Consider the following 4,643-nt stretch of genomic DNA (forward strand, 5'->3'; position numbering starts at 1 on the left):
CCAGGTCTGGGAGTGGGGGAAGCCTCCAATATATGCCCTGACTCATTTATATGAGCTGAGCAAACCAAGCCCTTTTTGGCCAGAACGGGATTATGGCTATTCCCGAGGCTTGGTCCTGTCTTATTTTTATCAATACCTTCGGTATGATTGGAATTGGAGGGAATATGTAAAACAGCCTGAACCTCCATGGGATGGACAGGGCATCCACCGCCAAGGGATTGTCCTCCTGGTACAGAGAGCAGAAGGTCCCCACCTTGGCGTTGAGTCGGGTAGCCATAAGATCGACCTCCGGGAGACCCCATCTCTGGACGATCTGTTGAAATACGTCTGGATTGAGAGACCATTCTCCTGATACGGTAATACCCTGACTCAGCTGATCCGCTACTATGTTCAGGGAGCCCTTTATGTGAACAGCGGATAACTGGACCAGATTCTTCTCCGCCTAGGCAAATATGAGATTCGTCTCTCTCAGCAAGGTTGGTGACCTGGTGCCCCCTTGTTTGTTTATATAGACTACCACCGTCATATTGTCTGACCGGTTTTTGACAGACTTGCCTTTCAATTCTGGGGCAAAGTGTACTAGGGCCAGGTACACTGCTCTGAGTTCCTTGAGATTGGATGACCCCAGCTCCGGACATCTCCATCGTCCTTGTACAGTTTTGTCTTGACAATGGGCTCCCCATCCCCACTGGGATGCATCTGTTGTCAACAGGGTCCACACTGTCGGGACCGTGGACCTTCCGTCTTTCAGGTGTATCCACCATCTGAGGGAAAGACGGGTAGCGGGAGAAAGGCAGATCTTCTTGTGCAATCCCCGTGGAGACCTGTTCCAGGTTCTCAACACTTCCATCTGTAGGGGACGCAAATGCCATAAAGTCCAAGGCACCGCCCTGGCCGAGGATGACATCAGGCCCAGGACTCTCATGGCGGTCCGGATGGTTACCTGCCGAGTGCGCAATAGGAATCGTGCACTGGCTTGGATTCTTTCCTTCCTTGGACTGGAGAGGAAGATCTGCATCGCTTCTGAATCCACTATAAATCCGAGGAATTTTCTTCAGGTGGATGGAACGATTTCGGACTTCTCCCAATTGATAATCCTAACTCCTGTAGGAAGTTGATGGCAAGGTTGAGCTGCTGGAGGAGGGCAGCAGGAGACTGAGCTTTCAGTAGCCAGTCGTCTAGATAAGGGACGATGAAAAGACCCTGAAGTCTGAGGGCCGCGGCGACCGGAGAAATCACCTTGGTGAATACCAGTGGGGCGGATGTGATGACGAATGGCAGAGCTGTGAATTGATAGTGCTCCCTGTGGCCGGCCATAGCGACGGCAATCCTGAGGAACTTCCTGTGGAAATGAGCAATGGGGACATGTAGATAGGCGTCCCTCAAATCGAGGGTAACCATCACCTCTCCTGGCTGAAGAAACACAGCCACGGAATCCACGGTTTCCATTCGAAATGACCTCTTCCTGATAAACCGATTGAGGTACCTCAGATCTATTATCATCCTCCAGCCCCCGGTGAACTTGGGGACCAGAAAGACGGGGGAGTAGACTCCCAGACCGAGGTCTGAGGCTGGTACCTTCACCAGGGCGCCCTTGGTAACATATTCGGCAACCAAGGCTTCTAGACTGGCCTGCTGAGAAGGTGGAAGAGTTTGGGTGGAAACGAACCGATCTGGAGGTGGAAGATGAAAGTCGATGTGATACCCGTGTTGTATGATCTTCAACACCCATGGGTCTTGGATATGGGTGAACCATGCTCTGGAAAAGGAGGAAAGACGTCCTCCCAGGAAGGGGGGCCACAGGGAGCTGCCCCACGTCAAAACTCAGGCTTCCTCTTGGTGTCCTCCTTGGAAGCGCCACGACCAGCTCCCCTAGGGCGATATCTAGAACGCCGTTGTTGGGAAGGGCGTCTATAATTAGAGGAAGAACCTCTGCCTCTAGAGGGAGCACGTCTGCCCCTGGATGCTTGAGGTAGGGACCTTCCCCTACCTTCAGCTAATCCCTCCATAATGGCGTCTATAAGCTTTGGCCAGACACCCTTCCCGGCTCAAAGGGGAGAGCACAGAGTGCTGCTTTAGACGCAAAATCTGCCCGCCAAGGCTTTAGCCAAAGGGGTCTACGGGCCGCAGTAGACAACGCCATAGATTTGGCGGAGATTTTTAATTGATGGCAGGAGGATTCCGCCAAATAATCTGCAGCCCTATGAACTCTTTTCATAGAGGCCAGAATCTCATCTCTGTCTACGCCCAAGTCTATATCCCGCTCCAAGGCGGCTAAGCGGTTGCGCAAAAAGTCACCAACCATAGAGGAGGCTATGGCCACAGAGGCTTGCGCGGAGGAAGCTGAGTAGACCTTCTTCAGAACGGAGTCCGCCCTACGATCCAGAGGGTCCTGAAGATTTGAACCATCTTCCAAGGGCACCAGGGTTCTGCGGGACAGCTTTGCTACGGCCAAATCCACCTTCGGGGGAGGCCCCCAGGAATCCCACTGGGTAGTGTTAATAGGAAACAAACTCTTGAAGATCCTGGAAAGCGAATGTCCTTTCTCTGGCTGTTTCCACTGCTGCGCCATAAGGTCGGTCAGCGTGGCGTCCGCATGGAAGGCAATATGTCCCCCAGAGGCAGACGTGGAGGCTTCCCCGTCAACATCTCGGCCCACTGTAGACCGGATGGACTTCAGCAGCCTGCCCGTTTGTTCATAATGGAACGCAGTTCTGCTGGAATAACTGAGTCGTCCTCGGAGGAATCATCCTCTGCCACCCGCAGGTGTTACAAGGGGGGGGGGAGAGACGAGGAACGGAGCTCAGAGCATGGTCTCCTGGTGAGCTGAGACAAGGTGCAATGGATCCCTTTGAGGGAATCATCCTGCAAAACAAAAAGGAGAGTACAAGCAAGGGAAAAACTATTTACCCAAGCGATGCCCAAACTCACCATATCCTTGACCCATGCCATCATATCTCTGGGAGAGGGCTCCACAGATGGAGGACCTCTGCACCCGCGACAACGGGCCCACTCATAGCCTGAAAATAGGCAAGTTATAGGACCAGTAGTACCCCGCAGGGCACAACCTTACAAGCCGCTACCTACCATCAGGGAGCGGTGTGTCGCAATCGAAGCAGGAAAGATGTTTCCTCTTGGAAGAGGTTTTCCTCCTACCATCCCCAGGAGGGGTAGTAGAGGATGACATATCCTACAGAGAGAGATAATAGACCATGCAACACTGTCACCATGACATCATACCAGCTTTTAAAAAAAGGGTAAATCTTACCAGGTCCAGTAGACCGGACAGAGAGGTGACTTGGCGCCCAACGTGCGACTCGAACCCACGACCTTGAGATTAGGAGTCTCATGCTCTACCGACTGAGCTAGCCAGGCTGGCGCTGTGAACAGGATCTGAACCTGTGCGGGGAGACCCCATTGGATTTCGAGTCCAAAACCTTAACCACTCGGCCATCACAGCCGGTTCCCAATAAAGTTTGCAAACTGGAAAAGAGTTCAAGATCAATGAACACCACAATCGCACGCCTTCAGCAGATACTGCAGGAAGGTCTCTGACACCAGGCCAGCCAGCCTCTTAATTCTGGCCGGCTGGAAGTGGGCGGAGCCACAATCAAAGCAGGTGAGGCAACCTGCCCAGACAACTAACCCTGTAATCAGGGGTCTGCAAAGATATACATTCCCCCCCACCAAGAGGCCCTTAACCCGGGCACTTACCCCCACATCTCCCCGTCTTTTCCGGCCTTTAATAAGGCCTGAATCTTCCCTGAGTGAGCGGCCGCCAGCGCCAGGCCGTTGCCATGGCGCTATGATACTTCCGGCGAAACTGGAAGTGCGCGCTTACAGCGGCCGGCAGGGAACAGGATACACAACAGTGTGGTTCCACCCGCCGGCAGTCCGCGCGGCCACCAGAGGCGGCATGCGGAGTCCCCGGACTCTCACCAAAATGTCAGGTAAGTCACAAGGAGCAGGGGAAGCGGAGGAGAGGGGGGGCAGGGGGGATAGAGGGGGGTAGCCACACATGGCTAACAAGCACCTTCTCCCCGCAGGGCACAGAAGGTGACAAGAAGAAAACAACCGCTCAGGAGGTGAGTGATCCTGCTGAGCTTCTCTAAGAGGACACAAGTCCTCCCACCTGTCCTCTGTCCACACAGGACAGAAAAAAACACGCAGAGGGGAGGTTCTTGTGCCCTCTTATAGGGCCTGCCACGCATTTGATTGGCTAATTAAATATCCGCCTGTCCTACCAGCACACAGGGGCAGAAATACCCCACATTGTGCCGCTGTTGAGGACGACAGGGAACTCCAGTTTCCTGAATTTTGTGATGAAATACTAAGTATAGTAGACAGTGATGAATGATGTGAAGAGGAGCAGTTATATGTGGGTTGGTATCTTGAGATGAATTTGGGGAGAAGTCAGACTGTTCAGATTGCAGTAGATTATAGAAGTACTTTAGGCATTTTTCTTAGGACATGTAACGCTAACTCACCAGAAAAATTCTAACCATGTAATTGTTTCATTCCAGTCTAACCAACAGTCCTCAGCTTGTTGTACTGTACAGACAGGAGATCGGTCTCATCTATACAGATGACTTCCTGATAGCTTCAATATTAAGTCATCCATCAAATCACTTCTGACAACTCTC

The 4,643-nt window shown here is 52.5% G+C and overlaps 2 non-coding genes across 2 annotated transcripts; both read right to left on the reverse strand.

The window, feature by feature from the left end:
• Positions 1-3,302: 3,302 nt before the first annotated feature.
• Positions 3,303-3,375, reverse strand: TRNAR-CCU (transfer RNA arginine (anticodon CCU)). The gene has a single exon. It is a non-coding gene; the product is annotated as a tRNA-Arg (tRNA).
• A 3-nt stretch (positions 3,376-3,378) lies between these two features.
• Positions 3,379-3,460, reverse strand: TRNAS-CGA (transfer RNA serine (anticodon CGA)). Its single transcript has one exon. It is a non-coding gene; the product is annotated as a tRNA-Ser (tRNA).
• Between the last annotated feature and the right edge of the window lie 1,183 nt (positions 3,461-4,643).

The sequence above is a fragment of the Leptodactylus fuscus genome, chromosome 3 (genome assembly GCF_031893055.1).
Source record: "Leptodactylus fuscus isolate aLepFus1 chromosome 3, aLepFus1.hap2, whole genome shotgun sequence".
NCBI lineage: Eukaryota > Metazoa > Chordata > Amphibia > Anura > Leptodactylidae > Leptodactylus > Leptodactylus fuscus.